This window comes from Dromaius novaehollandiae, chromosome 4 (genome assembly GCF_036370855.1).
Source record: "Dromaius novaehollandiae isolate bDroNov1 chromosome 4, bDroNov1.hap1, whole genome shotgun sequence".
Classification (NCBI taxonomy): Eukaryota; Metazoa; Chordata; class Aves; order Casuariiformes; family Dromaiidae; genus Dromaius; species Dromaius novaehollandiae.
The window spans coordinates 56,818,643-56,836,573 of NC_088101.1; the positions used below are offsets into that span (position 1 = coordinate 56,818,643).

General features: G+C 38.0%; 1 long non-coding RNA gene across 1 annotated transcript; it reads right to left on the minus strand.

Annotated features, from left to right (window-relative positions):
- Positions 1-1,293: 1,293 nt before the first annotated feature.
- Positions 1,294-12,273, minus strand: LOC135328397 (uncharacterized). The gene is made up of 3 exons (XR_010389229.1): positions 12,195-12,273; positions 8,735-8,892; positions 1,294-1,427 (listed from the first exon to the last, which is right to left on the minus strand). It is a non-coding gene; the product is annotated as an uncharacterized LOC135328397 (long non-coding RNA).
- Positions 12,274-17,931: the final 5,658 nt, after the last annotated feature.

The following is a 17,931-nucleotide window of genomic DNA, read 5'->3' on the forward strand; positions in this document are numbered from 1 at the left end:
TCACTCTCTCAAATCTCTTTTCAGTAATCATTGCTCCTATCAAATATGATGCCACTTTCCTAAGCCTGAAATGAAAATTTCAAGGAAGAAAATTAAATGTTTAATAAGGGCATTAAAGAGGAGAACATAGAAAGGTGTGTATTTATTTTCTCTGGATAATTGTTATTCTTTAGGCAATGTCCTGGTATTTCAGAGCCTTTTATAAAAGTATTTTGGGATTTTATGATCCCTAACATCTAGCATCAAATGCTTGTTACCAAATGTTATATAATGTGATATAAGGTGACCTTTAGATTTTCTGTTGACAAAGAATATTAAAAAAGTCACTTGTGTAGCCAGAAAAAGTAGGCACTGTCTGTGGAATGCTGTCAGACCAGGTTTTCACTGAGTTAATTCCTGTCCAGTAGACTATATTTTTTGGAAGAAATAGCTACTTTTTGGGGGGAGGGGAGGGAAGGGAGACAAGAGCCTTCTTTTGGCCAGATCTCATTTGTAATAAATATAGTAACAGACTTTGATTAAGTCATTCTTCCACTTTTTTTTTTTTTTTTTTTTTAAACAAGCTGCATTCACTGACACTTCTGTAGTTTCCCCACCAATCCTCTGTTCATTCCCATGATTATTCTCTAAGGATTACACTTCTTATTTTGGAAAGTTTGTTTTTGTTCCCTCAGCAAGTAGAGGTGATATTAAGATTCCAAGTTTTCATTGATAACAGGCAAGACCTTCCTGGAAGGTCTAACAGGGCTCCACATCCTGTTCCCTCTGACCTGGGGAGATGGGGACACTCCTGGGTTCTTGACCCGGCAGCACCTGCAATAGCCTACCTGTGTGGTGGCTGTATTTGGCACTTGTCTGACTTCACACCTAAAGATCTCCCCTGTTCAATGTTATCAGTCCTAATCTTCACATCCTGTTCAGAGTCATTACTCGTTTACTCCTTTTTGGTCTTAAATGTGTTACTTTACATTTTCTGTACAAAACATGTCTTAGCTTAGCTCCAGGTTACCAAATGATTCAGATTGCAGTGTACTTGACTCCCGAGCTCTGGGAGAAATCTTCAAGTGGCTGAGCTGTGCCATCATATTTGGAGACAAATTTATTTTTCTTTTACTCTTAGGCATGTCTCCATAAGGGAGAAGTTGCAGAATAACTTGTGTAGAATAGCTATCAAAGAAAAACTATTTTACCTTCTCCCTTTAAGTGTGGTCTTGTTTTGTACTGTGAATGACTTGACTTTGCCTACTTTGCAGTAGGAGGAAAGATTTAAAGCTGTATCATGGCAAAAAGCTGCAATCCATACCTTTTTTAATCAAAATTCTTACCTTGTTGTCTCTCTTACCATATTTTGACTCTTTGCACACTCATGCTTGGTTTCTCACGCAGCTTTTTCTTCTCTTGAGGCAGGAACCAGAACTCTTCTAGACCTGTGTTTTATAGGGTTGCAACTGTTCTGGTTAAAACACATTCTGTACGAATATTATCAAGAGATTCAGACATGCTTCTCACACCTAGTGGTTCTGGCTTGGCCCTTCATTCTTCAGTGAGGATGACTTCCCTCCCCCCACCCCCACCCCCCCCCCGCCCAACGTGTTTGAGAGACAGCTTAGTTTAGGTAGCTTGATATATTTACACTATAAACATCCCAAAGTATTAGCCAATATGCAGTATTCATAAATTTAATTCAGAGCAGCTCAGTTCTGTCACAGCATGATAGATAAGCCTTTTGTCTGAGGGAGTTGCACTCACCAGCATGATATCCTTTTGAGACAAGCAGGTCAGGCTGCAGGCATGCTTGTAAAGAGCCATCATTATTAATAAGTTACTTTACACTCTTAGTCCATTTCTGAGCCAGCCTCCAGTCTTCATGCTCAGTCTTTATACTTGAATTACTGTATTTTTAAAAATTAATGTCCAATTTGAATGTATGCTTTCAAAGAAAAGGGCTTACCTTTTAATTTATGTTTTAAGCCTAATGCCTACCTCTGATATTGTATAAATAATAAAGAGGTATAAGGCTTATCTGAAATCATTAGTTCACAGGGTAACTTGGGGGGGGGAGGGGATATGCCAAGTATGGGCAAATAGAGAAGAAATAGGAGGCTTCTTTTATGGCAGCAGGCAAACCTCATTTCAGGAAGTGTTTTAGCTAAACTGTCAATCTCTCTCTAACACGGAGCGGAAAACCAGCAAAATGTCACTTGAAGATTATTGGGAGAATTCACTGGGGCATTCAAAAGGTCCCTATTGATTAGTGAAGTGGGACACTCAGAAAGAAATCATCAGGCTCTATTACCCCATATTTGCCTTCTATAGCACAGGGACAATGAAAGAGCAGCCTGTTGGGTTCAGTGATTGATAGAATTGCTTAGTAAGTATCAGCAAAGGTGGAAAATTTCTGACTCTAGCAATCTTTGTGAAGAGCAAGACACTGAATAAACTTTTGGAGGAAACCAAAATAAATGAGAGTTCAGAGATGGGGTTTTGATGAGGAGGTATTGATCAAAATATGAAGAAGGCTGCAGTTCAGCTGTTGTGGGAAGGCCGACATCGGAGAGCTACAACATGCAGTGCCAGAACCTGCCAAGTAGGTCATTTGAATAGCGTGGGGTTTTCTGTTTGACGTGTTTCCATCAATGGCATTCTGTCACTGCGGTGCTTATGTGCATGTGGCAATACCTCTTTCCCCAAAACCAAACCAAGTACAACCATCGCTTCATCACTTTGCAACCATTTTGGTAAAGTTTCTGTAGTGGGAGCTCAGGGTTCACCAGAACTGGAAATCAATCTGATTTAAATGGCTTAAAATTCTCCCGTAGCCTGTACAGGTGAGGCTCAAGAAAGGCAATGTGTGGCATGATTCAGGAAGAAAGTGCTAAGAAGAAAGTGCTAGTTTTCATTGAAATGTCCTTGCCTTTGTGTGGAAGGGAAGAGTCTCTCTATAAGATGTGCATCACATATTTGCAAAGATCAGGAAAGAATCATATTTAAGCATTACAAAGTAAAAATATATTAGGCTTATGAAAAAGCACAAGATTAATTGATTTCAGATCTTAGAACAAAATGAATAACGAAGTATTCTGTTGGAAAAGCCAGAAATATTCAGCAGTGGCCAGGATGTGGTTTTTGGTTATTTGAAATAACAGACCGAGAAAACATGAATTGAAGCACCAAAGAAAGAAGCATTCTTCTGTCTGGAAATATGCTCATTTCAATCCTGAATGGGATTGTATCCTCATATGTTTGCATCAAATGATTTCTTTACTGCTGTCAATAACTTGATAATCTGCACTTTAAAAAGATAGGTACAGTCATCATATGACAAAACAGGAATGCAGATCCCCAGAGTAGTAGCATATCCTCACCTAAGTTATTAGCTGGAGATGGCTTCCTGCATAAAAGTGGCTTTTAAAACTTTCCTTAAAAGTGTATTGCCTGCACCAGTTTTATGTCAGGGTACTAAAAAACAACCTGTCCATCTTATCCTGGCAACAGCGTATCTTTCTCTGTAGAGCTTTCATTGTGCAATATATTGTACGTAGCAGCAACCACAAAAATATTTCCCTTGCTGAGATCATGAACCTTCACTATGTGCTGTTCAACCAAGCAATTCTCTGCTGCCTGACCAGCTCGCATCCTGGGGTGTCCCTGCTGAGGAGCTGAAGGGAGTTTGTCATGTAACTCCAGGAAAATGTTTTTTAAAGTTCTGAAGCAATGGCTGAGTGTTGCAGACTTGCATGACAGCTCTGTGCACAAAACAAAGCATTAACCTGCTAGTTCACTGTCACAAGTTTCTCAGGAATCATTTACAGGGACTGTTGAACTTCATATATTGTCATTCTTTTCATTGGTGGCCCCAGCTATTTGTCTCACTGTTACAGTAACCCTTCAAATACAAAGCATTTTGTCTTGTCCTGAGCATGCTTGGGAGGGCTGAAAGCATTTCTTCAGAGTGCAGGTTTTTGAAAGCAAGCATGGGACTCTGGACACCAACAAACTAAGAGGTTGTGGGGGGGGGGGAAAAGGCCTGTGGGATTTTCATACCTGAATTGTACCTGAGGTCATGGCACCTCATGTTAAATTGAAATTAAAAGGCATGTGTGCAGGAACATGCAGATTAATTCGCATGCAGGCTGCTTGGTATAACTCTCAGGGGTAGTTTGCTGGCAGGATACTTCTCAGTAGCACTTTGTGGCATATGTAAGGTTGTAACCTTACTTGGTCCCTCCAAATAATCTCACGCTCCCTGTTTTGCTCTATTAGGATGCTCTGCTTTGTTAGCAGACACTTCAGCAGTTCGGAATTGCAATAATAGTTGTAGGCCAGAGCCTTCCTTATTTGAATTTACCAAACAATGTCTGAAAGAGCAAATTTCCTCTACAAAACACTGATCCGAGGGAGTTACTTATCTCCTTTCCAAAATGGACTGTGCTGACTCCATCAGTCTGTGTTTCTGGGCTGCTGGGCTTCCCTGCTGGTTGGGAGGTTGAATACCAGGTGCTTGGGACCACTGCAATAACCCATTCCCTGGACAGGGCAGGCTAGCCCTCTTTCAGGAGGGGGGAGAACAAATTGCCTGTCACCCCAGACAGGTGGCTCTGCTGCTGCCCAGCTCCCTCAGCCATCCGTGACGTGATGGTCAGGCTGCTGTCACAGCTGGTGGGCTCCCAGGGCTGCTTGCCGGCTGGGAGGGCTCCCTTAGTGGCAAGCTCCTGCCTCCCAGGGCTTCCCAGGAAGCCGGGCAGCCCGGTGGGTGGCTACCCTGCTGGTGGGCCCAACTGAAGCTGTGGTTGCCAAGGACCTGGCTGAGGAGCTCGATTTTTAAATCATAAACTTGGTACAAGCTTTCTGCACTAGGTCTGTGGCCATGCCACCTTCGCATTTCAGGGACACATGTCTGGGCTCACTCTGTTGCATGTCTGAAGTGATGATTGGAATGACTTCTGTTCTCTGTTGATACGGTAATAAGGGAACTATTTTGCTCATTAAGTTCTGTACTTTTTGTTTGACAGTTATTGTACAAATAACAGTCAGATCCAGACTAAGTGATGCTGAAAGCCATATTTTAGTTTTAACCGTCAGTGCTGCCTGCAAAGGGAAGAAAGCAATACAGTGCAGGTGGCAACAGTTTTTTCACATTTTGCTTACGGCAGGACTGCGTGGGCTGACCAGACTGTTCCAGATAAAAGAGGATTTTTTTCCTAGTAGCAAAAATGATACAAAGGCTGATTTTACTTCTTTTGCTTTTGTGTTGCACTTTCTTTGAGTGATACTATTTATTATTGCACTACATTTATGATGACTAAATAAAGAAGTGATTATTAAAAAATGTGCCCACTTGGTAGATATTAGTTAGAAAATGCACTTCCCATTCATTTATAGTTTCAACCATAACATTATCTTCTCTCTAATATCATATTCAGAAACTAAATTTCACATTTTGGTAGATAGACCTGCCTTAATTATAAAGATACAAGAAGCTGTTGTAACTTCGAGTTCCTAAACATCTGCATATAGACAATATAGATACGTACAAATGTAGAACTACCCAATCATGTTTTCAGCTGTAGTAAATCATATAGCATAGCAGGTATGTTTTAAATTGAAGAATTGTCTGTGTATAATGTACATGGATATCTGTATCAGCTAAGTAGAGCAGAAAGGCATGTTTTCCTCATGATTTTCTCAGCTGATATTTTAACCCATAATATTTTGAAAAATACATACAAGTTAAGGGATAAAACCATCAACATGTGGCTACCAAATATTCTTATGCCATGGTGGTAGTCAAAATAAGTAGTAGATGATGCCATTTTGTTTGAAACTATTTATGCATAATTTTTAAAGTCTTTTTGTTTTTTATGGTCATTTTCCCTTTTCTAACTATATGTAAAATTAAGAGATTTGAGACTATTCAAGGCATTCTGATAGTGTGAGGAAAACATACTGGTGTACTCTAAAGGCTTGCAACTGTAATATGGTCTAGATGTAAGTGAAAATTCAACTTCATGATTTTACAATGTGTCATTTCTTTTCCTAACATGGATCAAAACACATTTTGTTTTTACTCTTGAGGGATAAGGTACAAAACCCTGTCACTGGAGCAGCTCACACAGAAGACTGCCCTGAAGTTGTGGCCTTGCAAGCCCTGGGGTATTTCACGTGAGGCTCTGTTTGGTGATCTGGGAAGCATCGGTGCCCTAAGCCTCGTGGCTGGCTGAACAGCCCCACAGCCATGCTGACAGGAGCCCATGGTGGCTGATGGCACTTTTCATCAATAATTTTTAGCCACTTCTGTTCTGGAGTCTCAGAAGCCCTAAAATGCAGATTTGTGCAGCGCTACAGCAGAAGTGCTTCAGTGTGTTAATACTAGCAGTATGTTTGTCTTCTACACTGTTGGCTCGTATCTTCCTTGTCCTTCTTTTGCAATTAGCTTAAGAGGTTGGGGAGCTGCTGAATGACTGCCTGTCGTTAGGACTAAAAGATTCTTTATGGAGTTCCAAGCTCTTCCATTTCTTCTTAAATGAACTAAAGTGACAAAATGACTTATTTCACCTTTTCTTTTTATTTATTACTTGCAGGGCTAGCTCAGAATCCTGAGTGAGATTGAAGCCTCTTTTATTTCCAAAATAGAAAATTGTTATGAGAGGAGATTTGGGTTAACATCTGCAGAGCTCTTAAATCATGAACTCATGAACATGAGACTTGCTTAAGTCCCCCTGATAGTGGTGGATGAGGTATTTTTTCAGCTTTCCTAAGAAAGGTGGAAAATAATGAAAAAGGTACAGCAATAACATAGATAACCAATATTAACCATATTTCTTCGAAGGACTTAATTTTCTGTTTTCCACATTTGCCTAATAGCTTTTCTGCTCTGCATAGTTAAGCAAGAAAACATCTGCAACTTAAAGGTAAATGCATGTTTAGAATCATCTGAATTCCACACAAATGACTTTACCTGTCAGATCATTCATTTCCCATTATACATCTACACAATTCATGTGTAAACTTTCAAATTATTTCTGAATCTCCTACATATGCTGAGATTCTCTTATCCAGACATGTAGTTTTTCTATTTTGCAGATTTCTGGAGATTTTCTTAAAATTATGGAGGAGATTGTTTAGCTTTTACTGCAAATCTTTTTCAACTAATAAAAATAATTTTAGTGTTTCCATACACTAACAGGTATTGTAAATAATCAGTGAATTTTCTGTTAGATGTTTCAGTTTAAATATGTTTGCCCTTGTAAAAGCACTTCGTAAGAGACAGGGTCTTGATTTCATTTCTACCAACCTAATTTGGGGATAATTGAATTTCAGCAGAATCATTGCAGATCTGCATGGGCATATCTAAGATTGTAGGCTGTAATGCCTAGTCCACAAGCTATACATTTCATAAAAGAAAAACAAACCAGTTAAACTATACAAATACTGCTGTAATAGGAAATTTGGCAATACTCCATGATTATCGAAGACTTTAATTACATATTAAATCTCCCCATGAGTTAGTTGCTTTATTTACACTGTGAGTCAATTACCATTTATAAACACTCAATACAGTTAATTGTTCAAATCACATGGGAATCAAACTAATGATGAATCAACCATTTTAAACTAAGTTGCAAATGCTCAAATACTTTTCAGCACTTTTCCTCCTTGTTTGCTGCCTGGGCCATTTTTATGCATATGTTCAGCACTGACCAAGCCTCAGTTGTAACTCTGAATTCAGTTTTGGGTGCTGCACTTAAAGAAAAAGTGTAGGAGCCATTTGGAGGGAGTCAAGAAAAGTAACTAGCATGACTGGAGAAGTAGAACATAGCACTTATAAGGCAGGGTCTTTGGCTTAGAAAAGCAAGGAAAGGTGGGTATTAGGGGAAAAAAAGGGGGGGGGGAAGGATTTTAAAACCAAAGAAAATAAGACCAAGATGGAGATGGTGATAGTATTCTTTTACATAAAAGGCTGATGTAGAGCAGAGAGAGACTATCTGCTCTTCACATACTTGGCTGAAGGATAAAAAGGGAGGGATAGGTTTGAATTCTAATAGAAAGATTCATTTTGGAAATTATGGAAATATTTTAAGCAGATGACCTGAGCAGGTGATGGAGTCTTTGACAACGGGGGATTTGTGAAAACTACTTAATGTCTTGGACCAGGGATTAGACTAGAGAGCTTCTTTTGTTCTCCTTCAGCTGAGTCATCCTGTATAAAGTGTTAGAAAATTAAAAAGTGTCATTGCTTTCACAGTTTCTGATCAAAAATATGCAACAATGCAGGCATTTCCATGTCCTATAAACAGCAGTGTAAAAAGGAAGGATTCCTCAGAGACACAAGTGATTCTTTGGAATTGTTCCTCCACAAGCTCTTCTGTGTGAATTTTTCCTCATACATTTAGAACATTTCAAGATATTTTACCATTAGGAACCCAATCTGTGAGCATTTGTCTAGACAGCTATTACCCGTGTCAATGATTTGTCTCCTGGAGGAAAATGGCACTAAATTGTCTAACCAGCATTTGGAAGTTCTGAGGCAGGAAGGTGGGAGTCTCAGAGGCATGCAGTCATCTGAGCTGTTCCTGTAAAGGACTACCTCCCTGCTGCTAACATAAGGAATATAATGCAAAGTGATATGACAGACAGAAAGTAAGACATGGCACTTCACATGCTTAGTGTGATGCTGTCAAGGAGGCTTGGCACTGAGATGTCCAGGGTGAGGGAACGGAAAGGCAACATTTACCTTGTGAGTTGTCTCATTCTCCTCAGCCACAGCTGAGGATCTGAGATGGCATTTGAAGAAGTGCAGCGGAAGAGAGTAAATGTGCTCAAGGTCCAGACTGGGATATAGAGCCTTGATCTTGGCCGCCTTCTTATGTGCAGTATAATGGCTCCAAAGATCTTAAATAAAGAATATACCAAGAAAGTATATTTAGGCAGAGTATGTCAGGGCAGGTTTTAGTACACATTCTGCAAAATGATTAGGGCTTAGCGGCACTAACGAAAATCCCTAGTCCTTCCTTTATGGGCTTGTTCAAATCAGTGTCTTTGATGTTTGTCTTATTATATACATAAACATACTCTGGTTCCCCAATGTATCCAGTCCTTTCTGTATTTGTCTTCTAGATTATAATATCTTTATAGAGAATCTTGAAGGCTAAATCTGGCACAGGTGAGCAATTATTTATTCCTGTAAAATAATAAAGAGGCATTGTTAATAAAATTCTGTATGGAGCCTATAGAAACTAGAAGTGACTGGAAAAATTATACAAAATACACTGCAAAAATGAAAAGCCCTCAGGGAACATAAACTTCCTCAGGGAAGAGAGAAAGTCTTGCTTTAGTAGGCTTTTTTAAATTAGATAAAACAGATAGCTTAGCACTGTGTAGTGGACCTAAGACAGTAATTTATGACAGTTCATCGTTTCAGGAACATTAGCCCTTTAGAAGCCTACTGTAATACTACTGGTCCCTTTGGATTAATGAATAAATTATTTGGAACAGAAGATTCCTATCCTTTTGTTTGCACTGTTCTTTTGCAAACTAAAGTTGTTAAAACTTTCATAAAAATAGGTTAGGATTGGTTCAGCAAGCCCAATTAATTCACATTTCATCAACAGCTTAAAAATTAAAGGTGACACAGAAATAGCTTTTAACTGTTCTGAGATACTTTTTTTCCTACTTTTTCTCTAAGGTCCAAGTGACGATGCTTGAATCAGGTAAATCTTCATTAGTTTCTTACACTGAATAATAAGTTCATAAATCTTGAACTTGCCTGCTACATTTTGAAATCATTTTTCATTAAGAATATAATAATATTCACATCTTCATTAGATCTGTTTTGCTACACTGATTAAAATGGATGCTCAAGTCCTTCATAACTAATTTAAACAAATTTTGTCATTGAATCACCTGCGGCTATCTTTGCTATATTTGTTAGGTAATTGTAGAAAGGTGGCTGTACCATGGAGAAAAAAGTAAGAAAACATAATTCTGAGAACAACTGGAGCCCTCTACTACTGTCTGCTTGCAAGAGTTGAGGTGATTTTACATTGTTCTTAGCATCAGTCTTTGATTCAGACAGAGTGGTATGAAAGCCTGACATCATAAACTTTTCCCCAGCCCTCTTGGTTCTTATGCTTTCAACAGAATCTCTGCTTTCATCTTGGGGGGAAAAAGCAGTGAAAAAAGCCTGTCAGCTTTCACAACTCAAAAGAAAACTTGAAAATGTGGTTCTGGCTCCTGGTATTACCATATCTACCTGAATTTTTCAGATAGCTTCAGACAATAGCTTTTTAGGGTGTAAATTGTTTATGCATTTCAACAAAGGTTTGATATCAAGATTCACAGACCTCTGTTCAGCAGGGAAGCTGGTGGCAGAGGATCCAGCATACACCCACTTTGCTGAAGAGAAATCAGGGCTCTCAACTCCCAGTTTACTGGGAATAGCATTCCTATTTCTACCTTGCTGCTTCTAACAGGGACTAAAAGGGGCCATATGCTTCTTTTTGAGCCCAAGCATAGGAAAGAGAATTCCTGGTGGAAGAAATGAGAATAGATAAAAGCAAGAGCTAAAGGATTGTGTGAGATCCCTTACTGTATTGTGTATCTGATGCCATTTTGCTATAATCTGACTCTGTGTGCAGAGGGATGAGATTAACTTTCTTCAAAAGATTCCCCTGTCCAAATGTCTGTGTATTTATTATTACATTTGTCCACGTATATCTGATGAAATGGTATTACTGACACTTTCTTTTTGTCATAGTGAAACATGTGGGTATAGTCCACTGCACCTTCCAGGATGTCATCATCAATGAATTTGATATGGAAAGTGCTATGCTACCAAGGCTATTGCTTCTGTTACTGCTGCAAAGATTTAAAAAAAAAAAAATTTTTTTCTTCTGTTGCCTTCAGGCTCTCTACTACTTTGAAAATGTAGAATACTGCTTATGAGGGTCTTCTCTTCAAGAATGTGAAATATGGAAATTCATATTTTAGGGAACAAATGTTGTACAAAACCTTTAGCAAGGAGGAAAGGTTCTAATCTTAACCCTAAGGGTTAATTTTAATAAATTGGTGAGAAATCCAGCTGAAATTAACATTTATTTCATATGGTTAAGATTTAATTATAAATATTATTTGTGAAAATATAACATAATCAAATGCAGTTTTATTTATAACATAAGGCAAAAGCAAAAAACTCATGCAAGTAAGAAGCCCATTAAAAATGCCCTCTAAGCCTCCAAATCTCCAGAGATTATAAACTGAAGCAGCAATATCAGGTTTTTTCAGAGTAAGGAATATTTCTCTTCCATTCTTTTCCCTAAGTGTTCTCACAGATAAAACATTAGAATGAAGAATGTATATATTAGTAACTTTAATCTTTGCCTTTCATCATTGCACCTGTAATTGATGAATGCAGTGAATTTATAAGCTTTTGTAAGAGTCAAGAGGGACTTAAAAGAACTTGAACTTTTGTACAAGGCTTAATACTGCTCTGTCTTTAACGTTGTCAAGGGAAGTGTCAAGCCTTTATTCACGCTTACCCAAACGGGTAGATGAAAGATTCCTTAAAAATAGAATTGCTCTTATTTACTGTATATGTTATATTCTATTGAAGTTGCCAGTATGTTTCATATCTTTGCGAGTTTTCTTCTTCTCTTTCATTAACCAAAAGGTACATAGTAGGAAATGTTTTGCACCAAATGAGGATATATTCTGAAAATATTTTAAATTTGATTCGATCTATGTCCTATTCTCATCCCAAGGAACAAGATCTCTGGGAATATGTTTTCTGGGTGTTCAAAGCATGACACTTATTTTCCATGTCATACACATATATATTTATATGGCATTAAATTATTTTATATAGAAATACAGTATTTGGGGAGAAAAGGAATGTCCTCATCATAACTTGTTATTGAGTACTAACTCAATTCTGGAGCTACTTAATGGTGTAGACAATTTTACAAATTTCTCTTTAAGAAGGTTCCTCCCTCGTCCCTGCTGATTCATTTTATTTTGCCAGGTGCAAAAGCTATGCTTTATACAGATGTCCAGGATAGGTGATATTCAATTTGTCAACTGTGCTGATCAGGTATGATTGAAAACACATTGCATTTCATATGCTATCATATTTCAGTTACTCAGGAGGAACAAATGAATGGCTGGGCAAGAACACAACTGTCCCCACACTGTTCTACCTTGTAGATCATTTTCCGCATGGCAAAGAGCATCTTTGTTTCCATCCTCTGATCAGCAAACTCTGAAGGTGGTGGTATTAATCACCTTAATAGAAGTAAAGGAAAAAGGTTATATCCTCAGCTTCTCAATACTGGCCAGGTATCAACAGAATATCATGCTGCAACTATTTCAATGGTCAGAGCTGCAGTGAGTTTTTTTTCCCCTTGGATAAAGATTCACTAGGCAATTCCTGTAAAATTCTGACTGAAGTTTCCTTGCCCTTGCTTCAACCTGAGGCAGTATCTTTAATAGGGACAGTCCATACCTAGCTCTCAAGACTCATTAATCTGCCTGTGTTAAATCTGCCATGCCAGCAGTGCTCTGTCATTTCACAGGCCTGTGGCCTCTCTCCAGCTTTTCCTCCTTCTCAGCTGTTCATCTGTCAACACCGAGAGCAGGTAGCGCTGGCTGATAAACCAGCACTCAGATTGATTGTGAATGCATACAACAAACAAACACACATCCCTGGCCTCTGAAACAAGTCAATATTGCCTGCGAAGGAGATTAGGTTCCCAGTTATACTGATTTGCCCTCTGTCCATTTCTGGAGTTGGCTCCACAGAAGTAACTAGGTCTGGACTAAGCTTTACAGTTTTGGACAGCAATTAATTCTCTAAATGTGCCCTACTTTTTGAATTGTTTTTATATAAACACAGAAATTCCCAGTGTCTGACAGCTTTTCAACTCCACTATGTAAGTGGAGAGTGTTCTTACATGGCTTCAGATACTGTCTAGAGCAGGAGTACTTAAGCATTAGACTTTTGTCAAATGGTAAATTTTAATTTAACCTTGTTTGGTCCCAAACATGTGACATCCCTTGCTTTCCTGGGAATTATGTATTTATAATTTTTCTGCCATAGCTCATAGAAATATAACATCTGGCAGGTCCAGGAACACTGAAGTCAATATACTGCTCTCTGCTTATCACATTCTGGTAAAAATTGTCTGGCTTCAAAAAAATTACCCAACGAAGTAGTTGAATAGCCTTGTTTTGAAGGCTATAATCTATGTGAATAAAGTACCTAAAAACATATAGCGAAAAGACCACTCTTGGTTCCAGATAGCAGTTATTTTGTCCAGGTGGAGCTGCACTCTTTTAATTAAAAAAAATAAATGCTTCTGAAAAATAACTTCTTGCATTGGATCTGTAGGGCTTGTTAGAGAGTGGCTGCTAAATTACCTCATATATAGGCTCATATATTAGCTCTGGACTAATCTGATAGATATTATTAGAGGACATATCATGATTAAAAATTAAGAGAGCTCCCTGTCCTTTCTCGATATTAGGGAATAATTTTCTTCCCACTTTCCCTTCTCCATATTTTTCCTCTTATTTTGCTGGTTAGTGAAATCTCCTTCTCCACTTCTGTTTATTTTGGTCAACAAATGAAGACAGGGAGTACCCTGTGCTGTGCCGCCTCCCACTGCCCACAGCACAGTCCCTTCCTGGACAGGCCCTGGCATACCTCTGCAAAAGTGGATGTGAACACCATTCCACAAAAGGCTCTTGACCAGACTACAGTTTTGCAAATTATTCACTCTTGTGAATAATTCAGTATTCATCAGTGTTCTCAACATGAACACTAGTAGATTTTTTTTCATATCATCGTATCTCATATCCTGGACTGGCAGAGCAAAGCTACAGTTTTGCCCACTTTGCAGAACTTAAGCCCATGCTTTTATTAATAAGGGTCATTTGAAAAAAGAAATTAATCAGTTCTTTAAGTGCTTTTTTATTAAGTAGCTATCTTTAACTTCTTGCTGAGCAGGGTTTTCTCTTTTGCAAAAGAGGAAGAAATTCTCTTCTTCTGTGGCACTGTACAGGAAAATGTAGGTTTTCATAACTTTAAACCTTGTTTTAGGTGCCTTCTTATGTATACATAGCACTTAAAGATACTTACTAAATTTTGGTCATGCCTGTGCAATTTTAAAATACATGTGTATGTATATATACATATATATATATATATATACACACACACACAGAGTATACATCAGTTTTTTGTGTGTCATAGTAGACACTGGATTTGCATTTTTCTTCAGTGCCTAAACTTCTAAAAGCAAAGCTTAGTAGGAAAAGACAGAAAAACCCTCAAAGAAAGCATCTTCCTTATGGAAGAGATCACCAAGTGACCTAAATTCTACAGCCTACGTGGCCTAAACTCTAAAATTATCCAGAATCAGAGAAATCCACAGGAAAGGTATTCCTGTAATAAGAAAGGAGAATGTGTTCCATATGTAGTAGTGTCTATAGGGGAAAAAATAGGGCATGCTGATCTGATCTGCCTGTTTTGCACATTCTTTCATTTTGCAGGAAATAGCTACAAAAAATACAGCCACATTAGGGAGTTACGGTGATAATAGATGGCAGGAAGATAGGATTCCAGTGGGAGATAAACAACCACAACAAAAATGTGTGCAAATGGGACATAACAAAGTCTGTTGCTGTTGATGCACAGTAGATAGCTTGAGATGATCTTAATTTGATACTGCCTATGAAATACACACAGCATGCCAACCTGCTCAGGTTTATTCTCTATTCAATTTTGTTGATTTCAAAGAAATCACATGTGGTGTAATGCTGAGCCAAATATAGCTAAATACGCTCCATTTTTCAGATGTGTAAGTCAGTATTCAGAATACTCAGGGAAGCTATTTGTGTGAGGAACTGTCATTTAATATTTTTCTTGTCAGCAATCAGAGTGAAATATAGTCCTCATCAACACTGGAACTGACAGATGTAACCACATCAAACACAATTCACAACAATTTGGGTACATGGGGTCAAGAAGGCAGAGGGATGAAAGAATAGTTGATCACAAGGTATGCCCTCTTGGTAACAGGGTAATGTACTGCTGTAAACAAATGCTCTACAACATGACCTTGAAACATTAGAACAACTTTATCTTCATTAAAATATAATCTATATACACTATAAACAGTTTTTAAGGTTTGATCCAATCTAAAGTCTGACCTGTTCTTATTAAGGAAAAGAATATATAAAGCAACTCAGTTTGTTCAATTTCAGGACAAGAGATGTAAGCACCTGCTAAGCAGGTTCTTTCTTAACTGTGTTCTGTGTTGTTTTGCTTTGTTTTATTTACATAAGAATGATCAGGGTGTGGGAACTACTATAAATAATGTATTGCCTTCCTCTGTATAGACAGGAACAGACTGAATCTGCCAGGTGAGGTGTTTGAAGCAATATATTTACTAAATTTTAGTAGCTGCTTGCATTTCATCTTATTTCACCTCACTTGCTGCTCAACAATGTGAATGGACAAACAGATTCTGCCACAAGAAAGAGAACTAAAAAGAGAAAGTGTCAGGAATAATTAATAAGAACACTGGATTAATGTGTTGGCAGCTGAGAAACTATGACAAAGAAGGTTATATCACTTACCGCATCTACTTATATTATTAATAGTATATGCAACAAATTCATCTGACTCAGAAGAGATTAATTTGATCAGCAGGTGTTTTTGAAAAAAAATACTCTATTTTTAATTTGTTGATCACGTAACAAAATGTTGTCTTGATCTAGTATAGTGGAAAATAGTATTAAAGGAAATTGCATAGGAGCAATCTGTCACTCCAGAGTATCACTTTTCGCCACTGATAAGATTATTCTGAGGAAGTATGACTGACAAATTTAAAAGCAACAAAGCAGGTAACAGAAAACCCATTGTCAGAGTTAAAGTCAGCATACTTTTGGGAGAGAAACATTCCTAGGGAGCTAGTCACACTTGTATAAATCATAAGAAAAATATTCCTTTAATTAGAGGCATGTAACTAAAAAAGAGAAACACAGAGATATTTTGTAATTGAGTTATTGAGCACTTCTGCCTATCAATCTTAAGCTTGTATTCATTCCAGCATAGATCAGCAATTGGTTGTCAAACGTTTCAACGCTTCTCTGCAAGAATGGTCCATGCCTTGCTAGTTCTGGGGAGATTCAATTTGGTCATTGGCAAAAGTTTCCAGTATTCCAATTAAATGAATTCTACGTTCCTGAATGCAGAGGGCCAAAAGCAGCCAACATTAATTCATTTTTATATATGAGCAGAGTGTTATGGAAAGCCAGCTCATCCAGTCAGTCTGCCTGACAGTACACAACTGTTACCATATTTCTAACTGGTTCTTTTCCTAGTCTAGTTTGAGATTAATATAGTACTTTATTACTGAGTATGTGATAAGAAGGGGAAGGGAAGGCTGATGCCTCTTTAAGACTTTCCTGAATTTGCTTTATTTTACTTTAGCAGTCACAAGATAACCACTGCCACCTTTGCATTGAACTCCACTCTTACCACTGAAGTAGCTGAATGTCAATCCCAGATTTGAAAGGAAACTTGGCTAAAACTGTATCCTCAACTCCAAGTGATACAGAAGAAATTGACTATAAACTAGAAATTCTTGTTTGTCCTCACAGTCTGAGTGCTATTGAGGTCTCATCAACATCCTCTCAAGGAGAGTAGAAAATGAATATTTAAGAATTCTAAAATAAAACCAAGTCAAAATTATTCAACCAAGTTTAACATGCAGATTTTTTCCTCCAAATTGCAATTCCCCTTTTAGTCAAGGCGCTGGGGTTCCCTACAACACTCACTGAAATAATCTTTTTTGTATTTTGCCTCTTAATGAACAGGTTTTTTACATTTTTTCCTTTTATATATTAACTTAGTTGGGCTGTGCATACACAATTTTTTAAAAAATTAGTTTGATGTTTAGTTGAATATGCAGCCATATAGCAATAGTAATACAATTGCCAACACAACAGTCAAAACTTACTATGTAATGAGCCTTTAAAGGACCAAGCACCAGTAATTTCAGGAAGGGATAACACATGTATTAGTATGCATCTATGTCTGCTGCTGGTTGTGCTTTCATCAGTGAAGAATTTAAATTACTATGATAAATCACCTAACTCTGGTAAATACCTTGTTGAGAAATTGTATCTCCAATCTAGGCATCCCTCTTACAGAAGTGGATAGGGAGAGGCACCACACCTAAAAAGCAAATGGAATCTCTCATTTGCATAGCAAAATTGTCTCTCATATGAAAAAGAATTGAGTGTTTTTATATGGAATCAAGTTAGAAAGATTTTCATTGTTAAAATTAGGTTTTAAAGGAATTTCAGAGTTGTGAAGTAAGAACTAAATGGCATAGTTGTAGCCTTGTGTACAGGTGCTTCCATTTAGAGAACACTCATTGTGAGATTAAGATCATCCTGGTTCAGTTCATAGGCATTAGCAGAGAATACCTCAAGTAACAGCAGACTTGTATCTACTTCTTCAGCGTAAAGGGTGCCAATAAGATGACATAGCTGGACATTAAATACTATTCTGTGTGATACTGAGAAAGAGACACAAAATGCTAAAAGCACAACGTGACTCTGATTACAAAAATGTATTAGATCAACATTCATACTGGAATCTTGCCATTAGTAAAAGGCAATAAATGATGTGACAAAAATGTAGTGATCATGAGCATAGTTCAGTATCAAACTTACTAGGTGTCAATATTGTCACCAGTGGCCTCATATCTGACTTTGCATTGCTCTTCTGTTGTGTTGCTGCCCAGGCTCACGTGCCTTTGTCCCTTCTCTGCCTGCTTGCTCCTCCAGTCCCCTACCCTTTCCATACTCGGTTTTGCAGAGTCAGGGCCTCTCAGCTCTGCAGTGAGAAGGGGACAGGTGCAA